The sequence below is a fragment of the Lepidochelys kempii genome, chromosome 15 (assembly GCF_965140285.1).
Source record: "Lepidochelys kempii isolate rLepKem1 chromosome 15, rLepKem1.hap1, whole genome shotgun sequence".
Lineage (NCBI taxonomy): Eukaryota > Metazoa > Chordata > Testudines > Cheloniidae > Lepidochelys > Lepidochelys kempii.
In genome coordinates this window covers 12,039,703-12,052,122 of record NC_136394.1, presented here as the reverse complement: position 1 = coordinate 12,052,122, position 12,420 = coordinate 12,039,703, and the positions used below count along the sequence as shown (strand labels likewise).

The 12,420-nt window shown below is 43.3% G+C and overlaps 1 long non-coding RNA gene across 3 annotated transcripts; it reads left to right on the top strand.

Annotated features, from left to right (window-relative positions):
- Positions 1-626: 626 nt before the first annotated feature.
- Positions 627-11,868, top strand: LOC140898816 (uncharacterized). 3 transcript variants are annotated; one of them, XR_012155108.2, is made up of 6 exons: positions 627-789; positions 1,239-1,305; positions 3,738-3,837; positions 6,123-6,252; positions 7,825-8,360; positions 9,951-11,868. It is a non-coding gene; the product is annotated as an uncharacterized LOC140898816 (long non-coding RNA). The 3 variants fall into 3 exon arrangements; XR_012155107.2 differs by lacking the exon at positions 3,738-3,837; XR_012155109.2 differs by lacking the exons at positions 3,738-3,837; positions 7,825-8,360.
- Positions 11,869-12,420: the final 552 nt, after the last annotated feature.

Sequence of the window (12,420 nt, the reverse complement as noted above, 5' to 3'; positions counted from 1 at the left end):
TCCTTTATCAGTTGCTACAGTGCCTGTGGAGTTTTAAGTACATAGGAAATGGGGGTATAATGCTAAGAGGTTTTTTTTTTTTTTCCCAGTAAATGTGTATTGCAGTAAGACAAAGCAGACTCCAGAGAAAAAGCCATTCCGGTTGGAGATTAGAACCCAGACATAATTGTGACTGGCATTGGGATAGATGAATGAATAATGTGTAAAGTTTCCCACCAGATACACAATGCCATCAGCACTTCCTATTAAAGCCACAAGCAACCATTAGAAATGTTTTGGAGAATTAAGCAATATACATGGCATACAAACAGAATAAATAATCATGTGTGAAATGCTTAAGATTGAAATACGAAGATAAACTCAAAACCATCTCCTATACTCCCATTGTGAACCTTTTGCAACTGATACTAATCACAGTGACACTTCATGGCACAAATTGTGTGTCATGCCTGTGTGACATATTGTGGAAACATATTGCATGAAGGTTATGAATAGCTATGTATCACTGTGGGCCAGAGATTAGATGTGGCTCCAAGGGGGAGAGTTGCCAGAGGTCTGCCAAAAAATAAAAACAGTGGGATGATTAAGGTGCATCACCCTAGGTTATAAACACCTCCAGAGAGGTACCGCCTCCTAAGGAGGCATGCATATACTGTTTCAATTTTTTTCCCCCCCAGAAACAGGCAAAAAGGGCTTTTGATTTAAAAAGGCTAGGTTTAAACTGACTCAGGTCTTTCTTTCTGAACCAGCAAGCGGACAGGGTTCCACAAGACTGATGGATGACTCCAGGTACGTTTAGTGTGTGTCAATCTGTTTATAGTTTTTATTATCTTTATGCTTAAGGTAAATGCATTAATAGAAATATGCTTGCTTAGAAAGATGGGTGGTAACTTGTAACTGGGCAATACATAGTTCATAGCCCTTTTATACTATTCATAGTCCTTGGAGAGAGAGCAAAGGACAGGCACTGACCTTTTTAGGCAGTCTGGTTTGATGGGTATATCACAGTGTAAGGCAGGGAGCTGTGCAGCCTTAAAACCTCCTATCAGAAGGGAGAGATGTAGGTCTCCACTCAAGAGAGGTGACAGTTGGGAGCCAGAAACCTTAAGTGAATGTCCTTGAGGGTCCATAAAGGGGGAATATAAGTGTGGTTACCCTGAAACTGTAAAACCTGTTAGTTGCAGATTCTTTCGTCCCCAGAAAGGCTAAACTGACCAGTTAAATATTGTAAATTCCAGGCTCTCTACATGTCATACTGACTGAGGATAACATGCCTGCAACAAAAGATAGCAGGACAAAAGACAGGTAGGACAGGGTGCTGAAGGTCTGATTCTGATTTAATTTACACTGTTGTCACGGTTCCTCCCCCACTCTGAACTCTAGGGTACAGATGTGGGGACCTGCATGAAAAACCTCCTAAGCTTATCTTTACCAGCTTAGGTCAAAACTTCCCCAAGGTACAAAATATTACCCCCGTTATCCTTGGACTGGCCGCTACCACCACCAAACTAATACTGGTTACTGGGGAAGAGCTGTTTGGACGCGTCCTTCCCCCCAAAATACTTCCCAAAACCTTGCACCCCACTTCCTGGACAAGGTTTGGTAAAAAGCCTCACCAATTTGCCTAGGTGACTACAGACCCAGACCCTTGGATCTTAAGAACAATGAACAATCCTCCCAACACTTGCACTCCCCCTTTCCTGGGAAATGTTGGATAAAAAGCCTCACCAATTTGCCTAGGTGACTACAGACCCAGACCCCTGGATCTTAAGAACAATGAACAATCCTCCCAACACTTGCACCCCCCCTTTCCTGGGAAATGTTGGATAAAAAGCCTCACCAATTTGCATAGGTGACCACAGACCCAAACCCTTGGATCTGAGAACAATGAAAAAGCATTCAGTGTTTTACAAGAAGACTTTTAATAAAAAATAGAAGTAAATAGAAATAAAGAAATCCCCCCTGTAAAATCAGGATGGTAGGTATCTTACAGGGTAATTAGATTCAAAAACATAGAGAACCCCTCTAGGCAAAACCTTAAGTTACAAAAAAGATACACAGACAGAAATAGTTATTCTATTCAGCACAATTCTTTTCTCAGCCATTTAAAGAAATCATAATCTAACACATACCTAGCTAGATCACTTACTAAAAGTTCTAAGACTCCATTCCTGTTCTGTCCCAGGCCAAGACGACTACAGACAGACACAGACCCTTTGTTTCTCTCCCTCCTCCCAGCTTTTGAAAGTATCTTGTCTCCTCATTGGTCATTTTGGTCAGGTGCCAGCGAGGTTACCTTTAGCTTCTTAACCCTTTACAGGTGAGAGGAGCTTTCCCCTGGCCAGGAGGGATTTCAAAGGGGTTTACCCTTCCCTTTATATTTATGACAACTGTGTAAGGGCTTTCCTACACTTGGAAATTTACTGAAATAGCTATTTTGGAATAATTATTAATTCCACTTCCAAAGTGGAGTAAGCTAAATCAGAAAAAGGCACTTTTATTCTGGAATAAGAGCGCCCACACAGGGAGCTATTCCAGAATACCTATTTTGGTAAATTTCCAACTGTAAACAAGTCTTTAAGGACTGACTGCACTGAAAACAATGAAGTTACACATCAGTAATATAATTAGTCTGAGATCAGATTCAGGCCCTAACATATCTCATTATAGAATTTTTATTTCTGTTAAGAACTCACTCAAATCAAAAGAAAAAGCGGCAGCTGTGAGGATATTATTCTGAAAAGATATGTAACATCTCAAGCTTAATTATCTAGATCATATGAAATTGCTTAAAATTTTTAACTAATTTACCTGTTATTTTTATGCCATTTGTTCACATTTTGCATCTCAGTTTGGGCAAGAAGAACTTAAAAATTTCACTGATTTTTATAGTTTGCTTTTAGTCAATTTCACTTTCAACTTCTCATGCACTACCATTATAATCTGATATTGGCTTTGAAAAACAAGGAAACATTTGTGGTTTTTTGGGGGGACGGGACTCTTTTCCTTGGAATAAAAAAAAAGGCAGGAAATAACGATGTTTGTTTTTAGTTATGCTTTTTTTTTTTTTTTTTTAAAAGAACAAAACCTACATTTGCAATCAAAATATAGCCTGACAATATCGCTAAGATACCCAGCTACTTGGGCAGGCAGACCTTTACACCTGCATGGAGCTCCTCTGGATACAATGGGGTTCCATGCAGCTGAAGCAGTCCACACACGATGTTACTTACATGATCAGAGTCTTATTAGACCCAAAAAGTCAAACTTTCCCCTCTAGGTTTTGGCTGTACACCTTGTCAGAGTTTCAGGCTGGTAGAGTGTTGGCCAGCTGTCACCAGGTATCAAAGAAAAGCTCAGGCATGGAAATTGGATAAGGGGCCTGTTGAGTTCACACACCTTATCCTTCAGTTTCTAACCAGAACAAAGAAATAAGCCTAAAAATGCACAACCAAATGTTTTTACACTCAATCAGGAAAATGAAATGGCTTACCTGTTTCTTTTCCCATCTGAATGTACACATTATGGAATTTTTCATAAATCAATGGAAATTTTAGATATGTAGTCTTTACAGATTGCTTTGTATTCCAATGAGTGGCACTGATTCATAAAATGAGGCAGAATAGCACTCTCTATTATGTTTTTGTAAACTTGAAATACTGTTGATTTTTATTATAAAGACATACTTTTTACAATTTCTTTTATGTTTGATACAATGTTAACTACAAAAATGGAAGAAATATTAATTCAAGGAAAGAGAATTGCTAGGGCAACTAACTGAAAACCAAGAGAACTGCAAACCTCAGATATGGAAGCCAGGACAAGGGTTAACTCAAGGTATCAAACCACTTTTGTGCACTAATGTGGACAGATTCTTTTTATTTATTGGTATCATCAACCAGTATAACAGATGAGTGCCAGCATATGCTTTAAATCCAAGTCAGCCATGCGTTGAGACCCCTTGCTGGGGAATCTTTATAGGCAAGGAAGCCTTAATGGGACATCTGTTAGAGTCAGCAAATACAATACTTAGAAAGCTAGAGGGGGCACTACTGAGCAACAAGAGATATTCCTTCCCTAAGGACATGTTGGAATTCCAACATGGCTACACTACATCACCATGCTGGCCAACCAGCAAAATACTTGGGAGACAGCTACACTATTTCCAGCCAAACATACTCATGCCACCTGCTTCCATCTCTGAATTCAGGCTGCAAAAACAGTAATGTGAGATCTTTACTTCAGCACTGCTCTGGTTGCTATGGCGACAGGAAGCTGCTGCAGATGGTCCCTGATTGTCTCTTATAGTCCTCACAACACACAGCCCCTGGCAGCACACATCAAGAATTCACATAATCTGACTAAAGTACTAAGGTCCTTATTCAATTTATATTCAGCCCTCTTTCAGGCAAAACTCATTGAAGTAATTAGGAATGTGCTGGAGTACAAATTAAGGATGCCAGAATTTGGGTCTAGTATTTTTTTTTAAGACACAGTAAACATGGAGACTACGTGTTATTTTCTCATCCCAGACAGAGCACTTTCTCTGTATTTAATACAGCAGAGCCAGTGAATCTGTTTCTATGCCCATCCACCAGCCACTGGCCCTTGCAGAGCTGGGCTTCAGGAACCATTGACACTACTGCAAACACTGATGCTGCTGCGACGCACCCTCTATGTAACCCTTCTGCCCGTCAGAGTTGGCAGCAACAAGGGCCGGGTTCAATATCTAGGGGTTCCATTCCAATAACACAATGCAAACCGGCTCGAGCCCCCACCCAGTGACCTGGGAAAAATATATACCACCCCCGCTGGGCGCCTCCAAGAGGCAATACTTCCCCTCTCGCAAGCACATAGTCTGAGTGTAGCAAAAGTCTTTTAATAACAGAGAGAAACAATGTGGCATTATGTTGGGGAAACACCACCAACAGGATTCATAACACAACCCATGAGCAAAAACAACCCCACCCCAGGCAAATTGGGGCATGCCCTTTTCCCTTTGGTTCTTGAGTCCAGCAACCCCAAATCACCCAAAGTCCCAAAAGTCCAATGCCCCAAAAGTCTCTGTCCCTGGTCAGGGCAGCCCCAGAGTTCGAAAGTTTATCGGCGGAGCTTTACCTCCCAACCTGGGTGGAAATGGGACGGGGGTAAGAGGCACCTTACGTGATCTGAAGCTGACCGCCCCATAGCTCCATAGCAGCGCTCCGCTCCGCCAGCTGCCCCACGAACTCCTTCGCTCAGCTGCGCTCCGCTCCGCCAGCTGCCCCACGAACTCCTTCGCTCAGCTCCACGGCCCACAAGCAGCTCCTGCCATCCACACACTGCTCCGCGTCGAACTGCTTCACCAGCCGTCCCGCAAACTGCTCCACAATATATCTTCAGGCTCCCCCACTACTTAACACAACACTCAGTGATTTCAGCTCTTAGGTGAATTCAGCTTATAGTAGGGGAGCCCCAGTGCTGGTGCACTGTCAGCCCAAAGTGAGCTCAGCAGCCTATAACTAGACTTCTAATGAAATCAAAATTAGCTCTGATATTCCACAGTGGAGAGAGGAGGAAGTGCAATCAGCATGTAAGGCCCTCACCAAGGGGCCCATGCCACCAAGTACTACTACTTGTCCCCAGCCTCTCTCCATTCATGCAGTTTTGGAACCCATGACCCTTGCCTAGCGAGTGCTACTTAGTTGATGGTGAATCCCTCCATCATAACAAAAGGCCACGTACAGTTCCAAGCACAGTTCCCATAATCAGGGTAATAACAATTTATTCTTCCTGCCCCAATAACAGAGACACTGGGGATCCCACAGCAGCCAAAGTGACCATTTGGGCAGCTATGGTCTCATTCTAGGCGTGGTGGGTGTGCCTATGCAAATGAGATCGGCCCCTGAAGTTCTTTTCCACAACTTGCCACACCTCACCACCAGATGTCAGGGTGGAGCTCATCCTGACACTGCTTACATCTATATAAAAAGAACAGGAGTACTTGGGGCACCTTAGAGACTAATCAATTTATTTGAGCATAAGCTTTCGTGAGCTACAGCTCACTTTATCAGATCACAAAAGCTTATGCTCAAATAAATTGGTTAATCTCTAAGGTGCCACAAGTACTCCTTTTCTTTTAGCCATTAGGAGGAATCCCCGAGCAATCACCTGAGCTGGAACAAGGGCTGTACCGGGGGAAAGGATTGTGCCCAGACTAGGAAGGTGTCCAGCTCCAGTCTGTGAAAGAAACATATTGAAACATCTCTAAGGGTGAGATTTTATCTATATTCCGGTTTTATTACTGTACTAGACTTAGACTGGTGTGTTTTATTTTATTTTGCTTGGTAATTCACTTTGTTACTACTTGGAACCACTTAAATCCTCCTTTCTGTATTTAATAAACTCACTTTTTACTTATTAATTAATACTTGAGGGTCAAACAGTTGTGCATCTCTCTCTATCAGTGTTATAGAGGGTGAACAATTTATGAGTTTACCCTGTATAAAGCTTATACAGGGTAAAACAGATTTATTTAGGGTTTGGACCCCTTTGGGAGTTGCGCATCTGAGCGTTAAAGACAGGCACACTTCTGTAAGCGGCTTTCAGTTAAGCCTACAGTTGTTAGGGTATGTGGTTCACACTTGGGTCTGGGTTTGCAGCAGGCTAGCGGATCTGGCTCAAACTAGGCAGGGCACTGAAGTCCTAAGCTGTCTGGGCAGGAAAGCAGGGGCAGAAGTAGTCTTGGCACATCAGGTGGCAGCTCCCAGGGGGTTTCTGTGATCCAACCCATCACAGCTGCAACAACAGAGCTCAGCTAGGGGGTAAAATTTCTCTCAAACTCCATATAATCCTCCAAAATGAGTATGACTGCTCAGAGCTCCGGTACGAAACTGCAGAAAAACCTGAGTGTCTCTGGATTAAGTCTAGAAGTGTGTGCAACAAGAGTGATGTAGTGGTGGGAGTCTGCTATAGACCACCGGACCAGGGGGATGAGGTAGATGAGGCTTTCTTCCGGCAGCTCACGGAAGCTACTAGATCGCATGCCCTGATTCTCATGGGTGACTTTAATTTTCCTGATATCTGCTGGGAGAGCAATACAGTGGCGCATAGACAATCTAGGAAGTTTTTGGAAAGCGTAGGGGACAATTTCCTGATGCAAGTGCTAGAGGAGCCAACTAGGGGGGCGCTTTTCTTGACCTGCTGCTCACAAACTGGGTAGAATTAGTGGGGGAAGCAAAAGTGGATGGGAATCTGGGAGGCAGTGACCATGAGTTGGTCGAGTTCAGGATCCTGACGCAGGGAAGAAAGGTAAGCAGCAGGATACGGACCCTGGACTTCAGGAAAGCAGACTTCGACTCCCTCAGGGAACGGATGGCCAGGATCCCCTGGGGGACTAACTTGAAGGGGAAAGGAGTCCAGGAGAGCTGGCTGTATTTCAAGGAATCCCTGTTGAGGTTACAGGGACAAACCATCCCGATGAGTCGAAAGAATAGTAAATATGGCAGGCGACCAGCTTGGCTTAATGGTGAAATCCTAGCGGATCTTAAACATAAAAAAGAAGCTTACAAGAAGTGGAAGGTTGGACATATGACCAGGGAAGAGTATAAAAATATTGCTCGGGCATGTAGGAATGTTATCAGGAGGGCCAAATCGCACCTGGAGCTGCAGCTAGCCAGAGATGTTAAGAGTAACAAGAAGGGTTTCTTCAGGTATGTTGGCAACAAGAAGAAAGCCAAGGAATGTGTGGGCCCCTTACTGAATGAGGGAGGCAACCTAGTGACAGAGGATGTGGAAAAAGCTAATGTACTCAATGCTTTTTTTGCCTCTGTTTCCACTAACAAGGTCAGCTCCCAGACTGCTGCGCTGGGCATCACAAAATGGGGAAGAGATGGCCAGCCCTCTGTGGAGAAAGAGGTGGTTAGGGACTATTTAGAAAAGCTGGACGTGCACAAGTCCATGGGGCCGGACGAGTTGCATCCGAGAGTGCTGAAGGAATTGGCGGCTGTGATTGCAGAGCCATTGGCCATTATCTTTGAAAACTCGTGGCGAACCAGGGAAGTCCCGGATGACTGGAAAAAGGCTAATGTAGTGCCAATCTTTAAAAAAGGGAAGAAGGAGGATCCTGGGAACTACAGGCCAGTCAGCCTCACTTCAGTCCCTGGAAAAATCATGGAGAAGGTCCTCAAAGAATCAATCCTGAAGCACTTGCATGAGAGGAAAGTGATCAGGAACAGCCAGCATGGATTCACCAAGGGAAGGTCATGCCTGACTAATCTAAATCGCCTTTTATGATGAGATTACTGGTTCTGTGGATGAAGGGAAAGCAGTGGATGTATTGTTTCTTGACTTTAGCAAAGCTTTTGACACTGTCTCCCACAGTATCCTTGTCAGCAAGTTAAGGAAGTATGGGCTGGATGAATGCACTACAAGGTGGGTAGAAAGCTGGCTAGATTGTCGGGCTCAACGGGTAGTGATCAATGGCTCCATATCTAGTTGGCAACTGGTATCACGTGGAGTACCCCAAGGGTCGGTCCTGGGGCCGGTTTTGTTCAATATCTTCATAAATGATCTGGAGGATGGTGTGGATTGCACTCTCAGCAAATTTGCAGATGATACTAAACTGGGAGGAGTTGTAGATACGCTGGAGGGGAGGGATAGGATACAGAAAGACCTAGACAAATTGGAGGATTGGGCCAAAAGAAATCTGATGAGGTTCAATAAGGATAAGTGCAGGGTCCTGCACTTAGGACGGAAGAACCCAATGCACAGCTACAGACTAGGGACCGAATGGCTAGGCAGCAGTTCTGCGGAAAAGGACCTAGGGGTGACAGTGGACGAGAAGCTGGATATGAGTCAGCAGTGTGCCCTTGTTGCCAAGAAGGCCAATGGCATTTTGGGATGTATAAGTAGGGGCATAGCGAGCAGATCGAGGGACATGATCGTTCCCCTCTATTCGACATTGGTGAGGCCTGATCTGGAGTACTGTGTCCAGTTTTGGGCCCCGCACTTCAAGAAGGATGTGGATAAATTGGAGAGAGTCCAGCGAAGGGCAACAAAAATGATTAGGGGACTGGAACACATGACTTATGAGGAGAGGCTGAGGGAGCTGGGATTGTTTAGCCTGCAGAAGAGAAGAATGAGGGGGGATTTGATAGCTGCTTTCAACTACCTGAAAGGGGGTTCCAAAGAGGATGGCTCTAGACTGTTCTCAATGGTAGCAGATGACAGAACGAGGAGTAATGGTCTCAAGTTGCAGTGGGGGAGGTTTAGATTGGATATTAGGAAAAACTTTTTCACTAAGAGGGTGGTGAAACACTGGAATGCGTTACCTAGGGAGGTGGTAGAATCTCCTTCCTTAGAGGTTTTTAAGGTCAGGCTTGACAAAGCCCTGGCTGGGATGATTTAACTGGGAATTGGTCCTGCTTTGAGCAGGGGGTTGGACTAGATGACCTTCTGGGGTCCCTTCCAACCCTGATATTCTATGATTCTATGAAAGGGTTGATTGGTTTGATTCACGTTAACAATCCTTAGACTCCTCTGCTGGTTGCTCTCACCATATTATGGCTTACCAGAAAAACAACACCACATACGTAAATACTATCCTTCACACTCATGCCCAACACCGATGTGCAACTAACTATAGAATATTTAAGACATTATCAACTATAATGAGTGTATCTTTAGCCTTCCCATTTATGACAAGAAAAAATGAGCATCTCTAATTGCAACAGACAGTGAGTTCCACAGCTAAGGCTCATAGTTATATCCTAGTTCTTATCGCCTCTAGTTTACAACTGAGGGAAATCTAATAGCTTGCTGATTCTAACTATAAAATCCATCAAAGACTCTTACTGGCAATGAGGATGAGAATCCTGGGCCTTGATCCCAAATCATTAATACTGATAGCCATGTGTCCTAGATTGATATGTGTCCCTTTCCAACTAAGTTATTCTCAACCACCACCCCAGATCTCTGCAGCACCTGAAATGTTGAAGTCACAGTAGGACATCTGCTCACAATTTGCTCCTTCCACAAGTCTTTACGCTCTTTCTTCTACACCATACCTTATGCATGGACACTCTTCCTTAACTGATCCATAGAGCTACAGCCCTTACCTTCAAATCCCTCCTGAGGGCTTACTTCTGCTGTGACCCCGTCAAGAAACCAGACAACATATGAAGCGAGGCTGAAGAGCACTTGGGAAAAGTCCATGTTTATGGAACTAAAAACAAAAAAGCAAATATCCATAAAATGGCATGTTTGATTTGTTTTCCTTCACTTTCCCACCTTTTTATGCTGCTTGTCTTCTTGGAGCGGACACTCTGTCTACCTCTCTGTTTGTACTGGGCCGAGCACAAATGGGCCTTGATCCCAAATTAAGCCTCTGGGGCTTGCTGTAATATGAATATTAAATAATTTATTTATATCAATTATGATTTCCCAACTGAGTACTTAATACGTCGCAGAGGCATACCATACTATATCATTTTCTCTAACACGAAAACCTCTAGCAGTGACTGTTTTTCAAGTTAGTGATCCCACATGAGGCATATATAACATTTGCTTTTCTAGGAAACACTTGAACATCTAATTAAACTATCTTCTGAAGAGCAAGCCTTATGAAAAACTGAAAGCAGATTGGAATTATGCACAATTTCCAGTGGGAGTTAACTTTTACTGTGTCTAGCTTGAATACCAATGCAGTGTATTCCTACTACGCTTGAAATAAATACCCCATCCTACTGCATAATCTCCTAAGTAGTTTTCATGCTAACTAAATTGTGTTTTGTTTTCTCTTTATTTTGCAAATGTGCAACAGGTTCAGTCATTTGGCCAATTTCTAGACTTGATTACATATTACAATCAGGTGTTAATAAAACTTTCAAAGATTTTGCATGGTTCATGTATAAGATGTGTATGCATAGCCAATTTCAAACAGGGACAAAATATGTCATTAAAATTGGTGCATCAAATTGCATCAATGAAAGAGCAAGAGAGTCTTGAAGAACACCACCACTGGATGCAGAGCTGGTAGGCTTTTGTAGCATGGCTTTTAACCCCTGGGCATGTGTCTAGATTGGATCACATTCTGAGAAATCTTGACCTCTTATGAAATTTGGAGATGGGCATATTTCAGCCTCTAAACTTCTTTTTTATTTCCATTTATAATTATCCGCTTAACATAACTGCTCTCTTTAATATTGCTAATACAAATATTTCTGATGTACACGCAATGTTTCCAAGCTTAGATTTAAGTAAACACAACAGAAGAAAGACAGAGCAAGGAAAACAGCTGATGCGCGGTAGTACATTGAACAGGGAATACACATTGTCTTATGACATTTATGCATAGCTAGATAGGCCTCCCATCTAAACAAATATTGCTATTTATATTGCAATAGCACATAAAAGCCCCAGTCAGGATTGGGGTCTCATTGTGCTAGGCACTGTACAAATACCTAGGAAGAGATAGTCTCTGCCCTGAAGAGTTTACAATCTAAACAGAAAAAACAAATGGAGAGGGGGCAGGATACAACTAGCAAAATGAAGGAAATACTAGTTAATGAAAAACAGTCTCAAACACAGTAAAAACATGAAACACTATAGCATACAGTCCCTCTACATACAGTATGTTAAGTCTAACAAGCATGCCACAACCCCGGAATTACTGCACTGATTGTAACCCTTCTATATCAAACAAAAGTGAAAGACAAAACAAAACAGAAAAGCTGGGGTTAATTAAAAGCACAATAGAATAAGGCAAGAATCAAACAAATAGATGTAAAAAAAATTGTAATTTGCCTTTTTTCTATTAAGCCGGGTTGGTGTTTTTGTTTTTTGGGGTTTTTTTTGGAAGACTGGAACTAACAAAATCTAATGGCCAAGTGTCTCTCTGACCATTTGTCCAAGAGATGAACTTAAGATTTGAAGATTGCCATGCTGCTAAGCTACAACAGGAAACCAGGATGGGATCTACTACTACTTCTCGGAATTCACTTACTCCTGAGGACATTCTGCGCCAAAAAATAAAAATTCGGTGCACAATATTTTAAAATTCTGTAAATGTTATTTGTCAAATAAACGTGGAGGCTCCAGCTTGGCATTGGGGAGCACAGGCCACCGGCTGCACAGAGGTAGATCATCACGCTGTAGCTCTTCCCCCTCCCGGGACATGGCTCAGCAGTGAGGCTGCACCCAACCCTGGCACAGCCCAAGAACCAAGCCTGCCCCAGAAACACCTCAGGGCCCTGCCCCTCCGTACCAGGTGCACCAGGTGTGGGCGGGCAGGCTCAGCCCAGCAGTATCCAAGTGTGGAGGGGCTTCGGGGGGGGAGGGGTGTGTGGAATTCAGGTGTGGGTTGAGAAGGTTCTGTGTGGGGTAATCTGGGTGCAGGAGGCTCAGTGGGGCAGCCGGGGGCAGAGATCTAGATGCACAGGA